Raw genomic sequence first — 16,230 nt, 5'->3', positions numbered from 1 at the left:
GGAATCAGGAAACCTGGAAGGCTCCAAAGCCATCCAAAGAAGCCCTGGGGAAGGATGTCAAATCCCAGGGCCATGTGCTATGGATAAGCTTCAAAGTCAAGGAGAGGCACCACAGGAGCCACTTCCTCCACTCACTCCTTACAAAGCTTTTGCTAGCAGTGCTATTCCCAGGGACTTCTGGAGACTGGGAGTAGATGCTCTGCAGCTTTCAAACTAAGGAGGAGATTTGAGATTGCCACTTAATAGTGAAGCATGAAACCCCAGTTACACCCCATTAAGGAAATAATCAGAGAACGGTTTGGGTTGGAAGGGACCTTGATGACCATCTAGCTCCAATCCCCTGCTGTAGGGGATTATTTATCACGTACATTGCCATTACTAAAAATTGGCAAATTTAACCATTTCAACCATTGGCAATTCCTCACCAAAACAGTGTACAAGGGAAAACACATGCCAAAGGCTGCTCAAGCCCGGCTGCTGTCTCCGGGAGGGGATGCAGAGACTGCATGACACCGGAATCCCACGGGAAGGCAGGGACGGCAGGAGCCGAGAAGCGCGGGGAAGGCAGGGGATGGGGCAGAGGCCGCTGTCAGGGCTGCGGGGCAGGCACGGGGCAGCCGCAGCGGGCGCAGGGCTGAACCGGAGGGCGGCTCGGGGACAGGCGGGACCCGGGGCTCTGAGACCCGTGAAAGTTTCATGAGCCCGGTGCGGCTCCCGGTGCGAACGGGGCCGCCGGGCTGGGGACTCGTCCGGCCCGTGGCACTGCCGCACACACAGAGCCGCACACCCACACACACATGCACACACACACCGCCCCCATCCCACGCCGTCCCCACCCGAGACAAAGGCCGGCCCCGCCGCCCCCCGCGCTGACAGCCCGGCCCGGCCCGGCCCCGCCGCACGTGGGCCGCCCGCCGAACTTAGTTTGTCCCGGCGCCGCCGGGCCGGGCCGGGCCGGGCCGCCGCGGGCACCGCAGCCCATCGGGGCAGGGACCTGAGGAACGGGGAGCGGCGGCGGCCTGCGGGCCGGAAGAGCCGGTGCGGGCGCGCAGGGCTCGGTGCGCCGGCGGCGGGGCCGCCCGCCCTGCCCGCGGGGCGGCAGCACCGCCCGGCCGCGGGGCCGGCGGGAGGGAGGGAGCGCGGGAGGGCGGAGGGCAGCGGGAGGGGCGGGCCCGGCGCGGCCGGGCCCGGGCGGGCGGGCAGGACTCACCCACGCAGGCAGCTCCTCCGGGCCCACCGGGCCCGCGCGGCCTCACCCCGCACCGGGCACCAACGGCCGCAACATGGCGGCGGCGGCAGCGGGTGGGGCCGGGGGCGGGGCGGGGCGGGCCGGGCTCGGCGGAACCGCCCCCCCTTCCCTTCCCTTCCCTTCCCTTCCCTTCCCTTCCCTTCCCTTCCCTTCCCTTCCCTTCCCTTCCCTTCCCTTCCCTTCCCTTCCCCGCCGCCGCCGCTCTCCCTGCGGGAGGCTCCTGCCAGAGGCGTCCGCAGGCCCGGCCCGGTCCCGCCGCCCCTCACGCCGCCGCGGCCCGCGCTCCGCTGTTCTACGGTTCCCTCACCAAAAGCTGCCCCGGGAACGGCTCCCGCTGCAGCCCCCGCTCCGTGTCTCCGGCTCCTTCCCCGCTGTGTGTCCCACACCCTCCCGGTTGCGGTTCGCTCACGATTACACCGACGGACCCGCTGATCTCTGATCGAGGCGAGAGGGAAGCAGTGCGGAGCTCCAGGCTGGGGAGCCTCACCCTGATCCTGGGAAGGCGGCGGAGCCAATAACCCCCGGAGCCCTTTCCAAACACAGCGAGGACAAGGAGATGTCTGGGATCTGTCAGCACAGGTTACTAAGGGCTTCCATCCCTGATGCCTTCTGCATCGAAATTACCACAACGGCAGATTTAGATTAGAGGTTAGGGAGACATTCTTCCCTGTGAGGCTGGTGAGGCCTTCATGGTTGCCCAGAGCAGCTGTGGCTGCCCCATCCCTGGAAGTGTCCCAGGCCAGGCTGGATGGGGCTTGGAGCAACCTGGGATAGTGGAAGGTGTCCCTGACCATGGCAGGGTCTGGACAGGATGGACTTTAAGGCCCTTTCATTCTATGGCGAGTTCAGGGGATGAGGAGAGGGTGGTGGATATTGTTTGTACTCCACCCATGTCCAGTTCTGGGCTCCTCAGCACAAGAGAGGCATGGACATAGTGGAGAGAGTCCAGCGAGGTGCCATGGAGATGATGAAGTGGTTGAAGCACCTTTCCTGTGCTCAGGAAAGGCTGAGAGAGTTGGGACTGTTCATCCCATGGAAGAGCAGAGTCAGGGAGGGCTCATCCAGGTCTGCAAATACCTGCAAAGAAGAAGGAGCCAGGTTCTTCCCAGTGGTGCCAGGAGCAGAGGCCATGGGCACACACTGATGCACATCAGGCAATACTTTTTCCCTGTGATGGTAACCACAGGCTGGCTCAGGTTGCCCAGGCTGTGGAGTCTCCATCCTTGGAGGTGTTCAAAAGCAATTGGGATTTTCTGAGCAGCCAGTATTAGCTGGCTCAGATGACCTCAGGAGTTCTTTTCCAACTTCAAGTACTCTGAGATGCTGTGAAACATTTTGTATCAAGGTGTGGACATGCACACTCCTATCATAACAAATCAACAATATTTCTTGAGGTTGTCTTCCTATGAACTGACATTTTAACCATCTACCCCCAGCACCAGGCATACAGCACTGCTCATACTACATTTATTTTTTATCTAGTTAAATAATTATTTTTTTCTTTGACATCATGGGCAAAAAAAGTCTTTTTTTCTAGCTGACACATGGAGCTTCACATCCTTGATTTCTGAATCAGTGTCATCACTTTTCTTCTTTTGGAGGTGATAGCCAGTTTCCAAAAACAAGCAAAAGGACAAAGGGACTCACAAACAGAAACATTTTCAAAATTGCAACTGTTACCTCTAATTTTAGCACATGTCTATGAAAACCTCTAAATTGTATCTAGTAAGAGAGAGCTGACATTTGTTACACAATTTGCTAAGAGCTGTCACAGTCCTGAACAAGTTGTAGCCTGCCGGAAAGCTGTGGTAATTTGAAGGATTGTGATAATTAAGAAATGTAATTCTAATGGGAATTTAGCTCCATCCCTCAGATGGCCAAGGAGGAGAGACAGCCCTGGAGTAGCTGGAGTCCCTTCCTCAAGACAGCAGATACACAAAATGCTTTAAGGAGAGTCTGTGTCTTTCAGCATGACTTAAAAACTACATTCCTCCTCTTTTTTGTAGTCCAGTGTGGTGATTCGACAAATCTGGAAGCAAAACATCTTCCTCCTCTTTGTTTTTCTTTTAAAATTTAAATTTGTCCCTTTAGGCGCTTTTTTTGTAAAGGTTGTGGAATCCCCACCCGTGGAAGTATCCAAGGCTGGACAGGTCTTGGAGCACCCTGATCTAGTGGAAGGTGTCCCTGTCCATGACAGGGGTGTGGAATGGGATGAGCTTTACCTTCCAACCCAAACCAGTCTGGGATTCTGTGACTTGATGTGAAAAGCCAAAAGCTGTTGATCTAAGGAGACAAGGTACAGAGCAGCCCTCTGCACTTGGGAGGTGCTGAGGCCTGAGCAGGGAGCAACAGTGGTGGGACCCACTGGTGGCACCTCAGAGAGGGGAAACCCCAGGATGAAACACTCTTAATATGTGGGACCTTAACTTTTAATTCTTAACCTGCTTGGGGTTGTTGGTGCTTGCTTTTTAGCTGGGGGAAATGGTTCTTCCCAGGTGCCAGTGTGTTGAAAAGTGTATGGAGGCAGGCAGGCTGGCAAGGACAGTGAGACTCATTTTATTTTTAATAACAAACATTACAAAGTCTTGAGCATTCATGTCTAAGCAACTGTCAGTTTTCACATCAGAGATTCATTTGTTTCTGCCAGACGTCTGTGTTGTAGTGAATTACCTTGAGCTGGTTGCAAAACTTGCCTGTTACAAAACTGTAATTAATGTTTCAGAAACTCGGGGGAAGATTTGTTATTGGCAGGGTGAGTATGAATCCCCAGACACAAACATTCCTCCAAGATAACACTGTAGCCCTTGGGGTTACCTACACACACATGAAAAAAGGGGTGTAACTTAAATCAGGGTAATTAATTACACAGATGTCTTCTGTATACATTTAAAACCATTTACAGCTATCACTTTGGCGTTTTGGTCTCCCTCACTCCCAGGGCCTGCCCTCTTCACTGTCCCAAATTGGTTTTTCTATCTTTTTCCTTATTGACAAAAATATTGATGAGCTGGTGCATGTCTTCACTGAAGATCCCTCTGTACAACCACTGATCCACCACAAACACAGGAAAATCTGCCTCTACTCCGCATCCATACAACTTGGAGTGGCTGTGATACTCTCTTGCAGCCATGGAGCTCTGACCTTAAATTCCTGAGTCAAATCTAAGAGAACAAAGCCATGTCTCCCAGTGAGTTTGGGAACAGGAATAAGAACCATAATGTGGCAAATCCCAATAGAGAAGGACTGTTTCATACCCTGACACAATTCTGAATCCCATTTGTTGGAATTTGGTGGATTCCCAGTTGGAGGCATGATGAGATTTCTTGCAGGGAGGTCGCAGGCAAACCCTGCTGAAATGCCAAGGATGCACCTTGCCCATATCAGCTTTTTCTGCTGCAATACCAAACCCTTTCTACTACTCCACCAAAAGACCAGGAGAATAACTTCCAGTTTTCTTCACCATGAGAACTGCAGGCTCCAGAGCAGCAGGGACACAGTCCAAGGTCTGGGCAAGCAAGGACCCTCTGTGCAATCCTCTGAGCTGAGAGCAGAGCCCTGGGCTCCGTGTTGCTCTGCCAAGAAGGGCTGACATGAGCAGCTCTGCTCATTTATGAGCACTTGAGGGGCTCCTCATGGCTGCTGTGGGATTCACAGGGATCCCTCTCCTTCTCCTGCTGCCTCTGAACAGACTCACTCCCATGCTCCAGCCTGTGGCAAGAGAACCTTCTCAAGATCCTCTCCTGATGGAGCAATGTCTCCTGTGGCTGCAGTGGCTGGGCAGCACCATGGTTTCCCCACACATTCCCCAGGGGGACAAGGGCTGGAGCTGTTCTTGCTTTTGTGTCTCCACTTGTCCCATGTGATGGCAGTGGGACAGCTCTGTGAACCAGAGAGAACTGATCTAGGCTCCTAAACCTCTTCAGGGAAGGAATTAAACTTTGAATCATCCCTCATCATAGAATCATAGACTCATTTCAGCTGGAAAGGCCTCTAAGATCATTGAGCCCAACCATTAATGCAGCACTGCCATGTTCACCACTAAACCATGTCCCCAGGTGCCACATCCACTTGTGCTTTAAATCCTTCCGGGGTGGGGACTCCACCACTGCCCTGGGCAGCTGAGTCAATGCCTGAACATCCTTCCAGTGAAGAAAATTTCCTTAATATCCAACCTAAACCTTCCGTAATACAACTCAAAGCCATTTCCTCTTATCATCCTGGGAGCAGAGCCCAAGCCCCACCCAGCTGCCCCCTCCTGTCAGGAGTTGTGCAGAGCCAGCCAGAAGGTCCCTCCTGAGCCTCCTTTTCTCTAGGCTGAGCCCCTTTCCCAGCTCCCTCAGCTGCTCCTGGTGCTCCAGCCCCTTCCCCAGCTCTGTTCCCTTCCCTGGATGTGCTCCAGCCCCTCAACATCTTGTCATGAGGGGCCCAGAACTGCCCCAGGATTGAAGTTCAGCTAATCCATAGTCTGACAAGTGGTTGTGTGGGCAAAAACAAAGATTGAGGTACTTGACTCCCAGGTGGGATCCAGCTGGAGGGACCAGCAGCATCGAGCCACAGCCCAGATTGCTCCTGGAAACTCTCCCGAGCATTGGTAAAAAAAATTTAAACAAAACCTTGAGAAAATTGCAGGAAAAATAATTCCATAAGGGTTCTCTGCCTTAAACTGCCCGTAGCACAGTCCAAGCAAAATCAGTGCAGTTGGATCTTGAAAAACTTCCCCAAGAAAGCTCCAGAAATTGCTTTGCACTCTCACAAAAAGAGGGATGGGACTGTAGATGCTGGCACAAGGTCAGTACAAGGTACAGGTGTAGCTGAGGGGTGAGTGGGATGTTTATCCCAACAGGAGGAACAGGCAGCCAGTGTGAGCAAGTTTAAGGTAAGGTAGGAAAGCAGAGGTCAGTAGATTAAATTCTTCTGCTTCAAATTATCACACAGAGCTAGGAGAGGCTTTTATCAGAACACATGAATATGCTTCCAGATATTAAACAAGGATTAAGGGCAACATAGCCCCAAAACAAGGGGCTAATGAACAGAAGCTAATTCCACTACTACAGTAAGGATAAAATAGCTCAGAAATTGAGTTTATGATGCAGAGGCCCCTCTCCTCACCCCCCCCAACCTGTACCACTTCTTCCCTGGCACTTACATACCTAAATACCCTTCTTCATGCTCCTGGTTGTTGAAATGTCCTCTGGCACTTTCCCAGGTGCTCACAAGGAGCCCTGCTGATCCTCCCTGTGGTGTAGTTAAAAGGTCATGGGGGAACTGGGAGGCATCTGAGCAATTTAATGTGCAGCTGGGTGTGAGTGGGGTGGGTCCAGCCCCAGGCAGAGCAGCACATTCTCAGGCTTTATCCCACGAGCTGTGCTGAGGAGCTGGATTTTAAACTGTTCCCAATTTGGGGGAGAGGCTTTTCTTCATAACTAGGGACAAGAGGATAACTAGGAACCTGAGGATTTTTCTTCTTGCTCTCCAAACCTTCAAGTTTCTAGGAATCCCACAGGTGAGGCAAAAAAAATCCTCTGTGTTTGTCTTCCATTTGACTTATTAATGCCATACTAATGTATTTGGGTCAGGAGCTGGGATCCACCTGAATGGTATCCCAATGCATGTCCCCTGAGCAAATCAGGGTGTGCTCTAGGGCACTCTGCTGCTCTCACTCCCTGGGTAATCCTTCCACCAAGCTCTCAGTCAAGGGAAAGACCAGCACCTTGCAAAAGCTGCTGAATTTTCAATTTGGTTTCAATTTTGTTAACACAAATGTCTTGGCTTCAACTTTGAGGGCACACGTGAGGGCAGAGCCCTCCACAGCTTCTGCAGGGGGATAAATGTGGACAAGTCAGAGCAGCTACAGCCTCCTGCATGTCCTGTGCCTCCTGCATCACTTCTGCCTCTGCTGATTGCACCTGCACCTCCTCTTCCTCCTGCATCTTCTCTCCCTCCTTGTTGCCTCTCATTGCTGCCTTGCCTTTGGCCCTTGCTCACCTTTAGTTCTGAACCCTCTGCCCAAGGGGGCAGCCCTTACTGGTACCACACAGGACACAGTTCCACGTCCCTGTGAAAGACTTTCTGGAGACTGGCTGGAATTAATCAGCAGGAATTACTCCCCTGGAGAGGTCACAGCTGTCAGCCACATGTTGTGGGGCTGCAGCTCCTGAGAAGCAATATTAGATGCAATATTAATTTCCTAAAAGTTAGAAACTCATAGAATTCCAGAATGGTTTGGGTTGGAAGGACCTTAAAGCTCATTTTGCTGCACCTGCTGTGATGGGCAGGGACACCTTCCACTAGACCAGATTGCTGCAAGCCCCATCAGTGCACAGGATGTCATAAGAAGTGCAGAGTTCTGAATACTTTTTGTTCAAACCAAGCTTTGAGAGAAAGGAAACAAGACAGGAAACTATAAGGGGGTGTGACAAATGGGCCTTTTCAGGAATGGGGAAAAAAAAAAACAATGGTAAGATTTGTTAAGAAGAAAATTCTTTTTATGCCTTAAAAGCATGACAGATGATGCTGAGAAAGCACTGTAATGGCACAGTCAAAAGTCATCTGAAAATGAAGTTTTCCATTGTGGGCCTCCTTTGACCCCATTAACTGCAGACATTAGAGCATTTCATGTCTTTTTTTATCCTGTTAGGCATCCATGGGGCCTCAGTTAAGCTGGGCTGTCACTCAGGACACTGAGCAATGGGCTGGGGTGGCTCTGATGTGTCAGCAAAAGATGTTTAACTGTAGGACAAACAAATGTCTCTGGCCTTCAAGAAACAATTTTCCAAAGGTTGAACTCGTATTGACTCATGCCAGTGTAGCAGAGAAATGCACTCAGCACTCTCATTGCAGCCTACCAGGAATCAGCAGCATTTCCTGTGAGGGAAAATAGTGGAGAGGAGCCAGGAATGAATAAGCAACCTCATTGCATTGTGGATCATAAAACCTCTTCCTATGAAAGGGCTGAGTAGGGCTTGTTAAAGCATTGATGAAGCCAAAGAATAAAATTACAATGAGGTATACAGGATAAAATTATAACCTCCAGGTGGGTAGGAAACAGGTAATGAAGGAATTGGCCTCTTTGGGAGGTAGCTTATGTCATCTTCTCCTGGGGCATCTTTCCCTGTCATAGGATCTCCAGTGAAGAAATCTCTCCTAATATCCAACCTAAACCTCCCCTGGTGCAACTTGAGGCCCTTTCCTGTGGTCCTCCTGCTGTATGTCACATTCTTCAAGAAGGATGAGATTGTGTGCATCACACAGGGCCCTCAGAAAGAGCTTCTGCACTTCTGCCCTGACACAGGGACCATGTGAGTCTGGGACAGTCTTTATGTTTCCACCACTGAAGTGGCCTGAAGGAAGCCCCTGGAGTTTGCTGATGTGCTGGAGGTTGTGATGTGTTTCTGAATGTCCTGTGGGAGGAGTTGAGCTGGGCTGATGCCAAACCATGGCAATGGATGAGCATTCAATAGGGATTGACTTTGTCTCAGGGTCCCATGGCCAGCAGCAAAAACATGGTGAGGACTCCTCAGTGTGGAACCCTGACAAGATCGACCTTTTGATGCTGTGAAATCCTGCAAGACTCTTTTAAATTAGTGACATTTGTTGGCAATGGTACCTACAAACAACAGTTTTTCTTCTAGTCAGAGAAGAAGAGGAAGTGAGAACATGTGAGGGAAAACAACATGGTGGCACCAAGGTCAGTGGAAAAAAGGAGGGGGAAGAGGAGCTGAGAATCCTCTGCAGGCCATGGTAAAGGCTGTGTTAAAACAAACTGTCCCCCCATAATGCATGAAGTCCATGGGGGATGCATAGATCCACCCACAGCCCATGGGAAAAGTGCTCACACCAGGGTGGGTGGGTGCCAGAGAAGGCTGTGATCCAGTGGGAAACCCAAATGAAGAGAGAGCCTCTGCTTCCAGAGAGAGAGAGAGAGAGAGAGAGAGAGGGCCCCTGCTCCCAAACCAGAAACAGCCCAGCCCTAGGGGACTGCACCCTGTGTTTGAGTGACCCACACCACAGCAGTTTTGGGAAGGCTGTTTTTCTGTTGTCTGTTTGTCCATGGGAGGGACCCCATGGCATAGCAGGGACATTGCTCCTGTCCCTGAGTGAACAAATGATCTCACGTGACAAACTGACCAAAACTCCCATGCCTTGTCTCCCTGTGCTGCTGCTGGGAAAGAGGGAGGGGCTGGGGGAAAAAATGGTGTTTCAAAAGCTTATTTTACTTCTCATTATCCTCCTCTGATTGCTAATAATAAATTTACTTTACACCTTTAAATTTGAACCCGTTTTGCCCTTAGAGTGTTTTTTCCCCAAGTCCTTATCTCAGCTCATGAGCCCTTTGTTAATTTTTTTCCCTCTCATCTGCCCAGCTCTCTGAAACAAGAGAAGTGAATGACTTCTGTGGGTGCCTGGTGCTTGGCCAGTGTTGAACCATGACAGAGTGAGAGGCATCCATGACCCAAGGAACTCCAGACCCTGACAGACACGGGCATGCAGACCACTTCAAAGCATTGATTTATGCTTTCAATAAATCTTCTCTTCTGCCCCAAATCCTTCCATTTTCCCTCCCAGACTGATTGCAATTCTCAGCATGCTTTTTGATGTTCTTCATGACATCCTTGGTAGAACTGTCCCAAACCAGTGCAAAGGCTGGACCATCCAGGTGAGATCCAACTTTTGATGCAGTGATTCACTTCGGCATTACCATTTCACAAGCACAGATGCTTCATCCAAGGGCTAAAGCACAAAAGATCTGAAGAAATGTGTGTACCCAGAATGAGGGTCCTGGCACAGGTTGCCCCATCCCTGAAAGTGTCCAAGGCCAGGTTGGACAGAGCTTGGAGCAACCTGGGATAGTGAAGGTGTCCCTGTCCATGGCAGGGGTGGAACAAGATGAGCTTTAAGGTCCCTTCAGACCCAAACCAGTCTGTGATTGTGATTCACTGAAATTCCAGTGCAGCCTGGGGCTTCTCCCTGCCCGCAGTGGAGCTGGAGCCTGGTCCATGGTTACAGCTGAGGATCATTCTGCTGCTTCTTGTGATTTTGGCCAGCACAGTGGCTCTGTGGCTTGCAGGAGAGGGAGATGGGGAGGCAGTGTCAGGAGGAGCCCAGCAGTGCTGCCAGGGTGATGGTCTGTGCTGGTGGGCACCCACGAGGCTGCAGCAGCTCTCAGGAGGGGCTCCATGATGCCAGCAGTGCACTGAGAAAGGCTATCCCCAAACTGGAAATGCTGTGCTAGGGATTAAATTGCAGATTTTCCCTAATTAACACAGATGCCAGAGAGATGTTTTTAAAAGGATGTGAGAAACTCAACAGCTGTTGAATTTGCACAGCCAACGTGCATGAAAAGCCCCATGGGCAGGAGAACATGGTCCTCCCAGAGGAGCTGCTCTGCTCTCTCTGACCTGCCAGGCATGACCCTCCAGGGACACCTGCAAAATAACCTCAAAATAGAGAATTATAACTTTCAGTAATGCAATGTGCCATTTGTATCTCCACCAAACACAAGGGGTGCAGCACCTTCTCTGCCTCTGCTCTTGGCTAAATGCTTTTGTATTCCACAGGCAGTGGGAGCCACCTTCTCTTTGCAGCTGTGAGAGGTGTAAACCTGCTGGCTCAGCTAACCTGCCCTCTGCTCTCCAGGAACAATTTCTTCTTCCTCTCCAATTACTCCACCTATTAACACAATAAAATCATGCTTAAGAAGGGTTTTTCCTTGTGAGACTGGTGAGGCCCTGGCACAGGTTGCCCAGAGGAGTTGTGGCTGCCCCATCCCTGGAAGTGTCCAAGGCCCAGTTGGATGGGCTGTGGGTAGTGTTCCCTGCTGAGAACCAATTCTTTGCTGATGTTTCCCTTGTTAGAAATGATGACACACTGCCTCATGCTTTGCTCTGGAATGCAGGGAGGTTATCAGGCCACCACAAGCTCCCTGCACAACATTGGAGCTGTTTGGGACACAAAGTTTAGCAAAACAATCAAAACCTGGGGAAAAGACCAGTAACAACAAAAAAAGTCGAGGAAATCATGGGCTTGGGAGGTCCTTCCCAGAGGACAGAGTGAGTGGAAGATTATTTCTGTATTTCTCTGCATCATGAATGGTTTCTTACCCAGAAATTCACTGCTGCAGTGTAGAAAAGGTCCCTCTGGACTGAAGGGCTGTGCCACACACTGAGCTCCTCCCTGTGCAGCCTGGCAGGGCCTCGAGGGAAGGGCAGGAGCAGAGCCCCAGGGCTGCAAGCTCTGCTGCTCAGACACAGCACAGGAGCTTGCTGCACCTGTGGATGCAGCTCCTGACCTGCAAAATACACAAGGGCATCCAAACATGCACAGCAAACCCTGGCCAGACTCCCAGGGTGCTCCAACACCCCAGCTCTCCTCCAGACCTCTAAAATCACAGGCACATTTACATTCCTCAGGAAGTTTCCAGCAAAAAGCACTCCAAGGACTTCCTTGAAAAGATGCAGAAGCCTCAAAAACCTGAAGGTAAAAGTAGTCATTAAAAAGGCATAAACAAAGGGCATCATGATTGTTTTGCCACGTCTCCAGACTTGAAAGGAGGCTGAAATAACCTTTATATAATCCCATTAGCATTTTCCAGCAAATACAAGGCATTTTAGGAGGCTGAACGATATCTTTTCTTATCATCCAGAAAGGTTAAAGGTATTTATCTGATTTAATATTTTATAATTTATATTAAGTGACACAGAAGAATAAAGCAGGCAGGCCAAGAGGTGGCTGCAGTGACACAGCAGAAGCCACCCTCTGCTCTTCCAGCAATGCCCAATGGCCTGGGCAGGAGCCAGGGAACATCCCTTGACCATCAGCTCTTCAGAAAAGTGGATTTTGTGTTGTGCCCTGCCTTGGTGAGGACCCCAGATGCCAAGGTCAGCTCCCCCACACTTAACACTGCCACTTGACCCTATTTCAGTGTCACATTTGCAGAGCTGGTGCTCTACCATCACATTCCCAGGGGATGAAACATCTTCTGCAATCAGAGGATCATGGAATTACTAAGGTTGGAGAAGCCCTCTAAGGTCATTGAGTCCAGTCACCACTAAACCATGTCCCCAAGTGCCACATCCACTTTTTTGGAACACTTCCAGGGATGGTGACACCACCAGTGCCCTGGATAACCTGTGCCAAAGCCTGACCACTTTTTCTGTGAAGAACTTTTCCCCAAAATCCAATCTAAACTTCCCCTGGTAGAACTTGAGTCAGTTCCTGTCATCCTATCCCTTGTTCCATGAGAGCAGTGCTCAATCCCCACCTGGCTGCACCCTCTTGTCTGGGAATTATGGAGCACAAGAATTCCCCTTCTGAGTGCCCTTTCCTCTGGGCTGAGCCCCCTCAGCTGCTCCAGACCCTTTCCCAGCTCTGCTCTGGCTCTGGACATGCTCCAGCCCCTCAATGTGTGTCTTGGAGTGAGGATCTCCTGCAGTGCATCTCCAGCCTGCCTGTCCTCTGTCCTTTCCCTTGCCAGGAACACAGCCTTGACCAAACTGCAGCATCCTCCATGGAGGGAAGGAGTGAAATGTCCCTTCTGTGGAAGAAGGAGGGAGGGATAGTGAGAGAAGAGGGGTTTGGTCTCAAAAATAGGTTCCAGTTCCCAGGAGGACCCTGGGCAGGCACCAATGCTCCCCACCAGGGTGACTCTGGATCTGCAGGAGCAGCAGGTCAGGAGCAGCCTCCCTCCCTCTCTGGGAGCCCAAACTGCCCCATCTCACTGCCCTGAGGGTAGGTGGGCACAGGGACCTGTGGGTGCCCCCTTTCTCCAGCCATGCAGCCCTTGGGGAAGTATTGCTGGTTTTTCATCTCTGGTAGGGAATGGAAATGAGGAGGTTATTCTTTGCTGAAACATTCTGGAAAAGTCAGAGCTGAAATCTCTCACTTTTCTCTTCCATCTGTTTATTTTTACCACTTAATAACACGTCTGTCTCATCAACTGTTCCTGACACTGTGGCAAGAAAATCCAACTCAGTGAAGACAGATTTATCAAAGAGACATTAGCTCTTCCTTACTGTGTGACACCACATCAGCTCTTCTCCTGCACATGAAGTCTGCTCTGTAATTTCAAAGTGTGTCTTCTATCTCTTCGAGGGGGTGATATGACCAATATATTTGAAATTGTTGCTTGTTATTCAAAAGGTTATCCAAACTGTGAAGATAAGAAGCAATTTCAAGTGCTTCAAGGAGCCTCCTTTTTTTGATGTGTTTTTCTCTCCACTGCCACATGATGTTACAGACCTAATTTCAAGAGATTAGTAACAATTGCAAAACAGTCATTGAAATAATCTGTGATAGAGGACAGAACTCTGGGACAACATAAGAAGTCTGTGCAATCAATAATTTCTCACCATTAATAAGAAAACCGTGGTCTGCAAGCTTCACTGTGACACCAGAGCTGCTCCTGCTTCCCCAGGAGGTGCCTGAATGAAGGTCAGCAGTGTGAATCTCCTTATGACTCATCTTGGGTTTATTAGCTTGACAGTGGATGGCTTCACTCACCCTTTTTGTTTCAAACTCTGCTCCTGCTTTCATTCCTGAACCATCCCCCTGATGGCGAGGCCTGGAAGAACTGAATCTGAACCATCTGACATTTTCAAATGAACTCTTGTACCACTTTTTCCTTATTTTCTTGCCCTGCCACAAGTTTGTTTCATAAATTTTGAATCCAGCTAAGGTGAAGCAATGTGTTTGTTTGCTTTTTGCCCAGGGAGCAGGGATATTTCACTGAAACAGAACGTTGAAACTCCCAGTTTGGTGCTCAGAGTCACTCAGAACACATCCATTCCTCTGGGCATATTCTGGTAGCACAACCACAGCCTTGGTTGGGAGGGACATAATCCAACAGGACACCCAATCCAGCTGGCAGCAGGACAGAGCTGGGGATGTCTCCACGTGCAAAACATGATGGATAAAGGCTGGCTGTGAGAGCAGCACCTGGGTTTAGTGATTCCCTGCTCACCAGAACTGAGCCTGTCTCTCCATTTCTGCCTTGTGCACGGTGCTGTTAACTCAGAGGAAGTTGACTTCCAGGACCTGCTGCTCCAGAAGTGATCCTCAGCTAATGAAAGCAACCCTCAGCATTTCAGAAAACAGGTGATTCCCATCTCCTATCAGTTCACAAGATCATCCTCTTCACTCCTTGTCCACATGAAAGGCAGCATTAACTTCTAGAGAACCATAACCTGTCCTTTGGGAAACTCCTTCCTTCCCTGGGAGTGAAGGGCTCCTGAATGCCCTCAGGATCTCTCCTGCCTGTATGAGAAGCTACTTCCAAGAACTAGGGAAAGAAGACTAAAGCCATGTTGTTGAATCTTGGAATTTCCCTGTGTGTCCCTCTACATGCTTTATCACACTGTGAGCACATTCCACCAACAGCACCACGCACTCTGCCCCTAAGGTGGGGTAGGAAATGATCTGGCAGGTTCTACACAGCATGGAAAACCTCTTATTGCAGAAAATAAGGAGAACTTGCCAGTTTCTGAAGAGTAAATTCAGATTTACATCTGTGAGGGAGAAGGATTTGTTCCAAAAAGATGGAAAGAGTTAAGTGAGCTGCTAAATGAAATGACTCAATATTGCCCCATACTGATTTTTTTTTCCCCCAGAAATTCCTCCTGAAATGAAGGACCTGTCTTGGGTTTCTTTCTCTCTTTGGTTGAGGCTGGAGTGTGGCTGATACGAGACAAATCCATCTTTTCCCTCCTTGATCACAAAGATGCCACCTGAAAAGAAACCTTCAGGAATCTGCTGCCAGGCTGGGATGGATCTGCCATGCACATGTAACACACCTCCTGACTGCACTTGGGCCCAGGACCTTCCAGAACAGACTGAGATGTCCAAGAGCCCCTGATTTCTCTGATTTTTACTGCCTTGTTTTCTCAAACCTCAGCAAATGAGTGGAGAACTGCATCCCAAATGAATTCTGTAGCACAACATACCAAGCTGTTGTGCAAGGTCCTTCCCTTCAAAATATCTGCCCTAGCAGAGAGGAAAAGAAGGGCATCTATCTAAAAATAAAATTATTGAATATTTAGGTGTTGCTATTTTCATCATATATTGTTTTAAAGCTTCAGTTCACTTGGTGCTTTTGAAAGACTTGGGTGAAGGAAAGCACCTGTATTACCTACAAAAATGTTCTAAGTGCTGTTTGTAGCCTCTGGGCACAGACTGGCCCAGAAACAGAGGAAGTGGAGTGTGGCATTCACATCTTCTGGAAAAATCCCTTCACCCAGGATTTTTCTCCTGGGAAACTGAGAAGCCTCAGAGAAAAAGGGAAACAATAATTATTATCTGAGTTGCTTCTCCTGTGTTGTGCTCATGTGGAATGTTTTTGGAGATTGATTGGTTTCATGTGAATTATTTTGACTCTTTGGCCAATCAGGGCCAAGCTGTGTCAGGGCTCTGGAAAGAGTCACAGGTTTTCATTATTCTCTTTTTAGCCTTCTGTAAGTATCCTTTGTGTATTCTTTAGTATAGTTTAGTATAGCATTCCTTAATATAATATAGTATCATAAAATAATAAATTAGCCTTCTGAGACCATGGAGTCAGATTCATCATTTCCTTCCTTTGTCAGGGCACCCCACAAACACAATAGTGGAGGGCAATGGCTGTGGAAGATGAGGCAGAAAGGGAATGCAAACTGGAGCTGATGTCTTGATCCTGCTTTGTTTGCTGCTGCCTGAGCCCTCCTCCCTCCCAGCCTTCCAAGCTGGCTGTGGAGCCCAAGGTGCAGATCAGAAAGGGACACGTGGCAATGTTGGGATGCCTTGTCTGTCCTGGATGCTGGGAGATGGAAACACAGATTTTCAGGAAAATTTACTAGCACTAACCAGTTTAAGCACTGTGAGGGAGTTTGGATTTCACATGTAAAGGTGGGGAAGAAGGATCCATATCTCCATCCCCTCCTACAATGACTCCAGCTGAGGCCCAGGACACAAAGTCCACCTTTGGAATTCAGCGAGGTCCCAGGCATGGCAAACCA

At 49.7% G+C, this 16,230-nt stretch overlaps 1 protein-coding gene across 1 annotated transcript in view; it reads right to left on the bottom strand.

Annotated features, from left to right (window-relative positions):
- The window catches only part of ZNF592 (zinc finger protein 592), a 37,402-nt gene extending 36,115 nt beyond the window's left edge, over positions 1-1,287 (bottom strand). Inside the window, 1 exon segment of the mRNA XM_036389765.2 lies at positions 1,211-1,287. The gene's annotated coding sequence lies outside the window, so the exon portion shown is untranslated.
- Positions 1,288-16,230: the final 14,943 nt, after the last annotated feature.

The sequence above is a fragment of the Molothrus ater genome, chromosome 13 (assembly GCF_012460135.2).
Source record: "Molothrus ater isolate BHLD 08-10-18 breed brown headed cowbird chromosome 13, BPBGC_Mater_1.1, whole genome shotgun sequence".
In the NCBI taxonomy this organism is placed as follows: domain Eukaryota; kingdom Metazoa; phylum Chordata; class Aves; order Passeriformes; family Icteridae; genus Molothrus; species Molothrus ater.
This window is presented reverse-complemented; position numbering and strand designations above follow the sequence as displayed.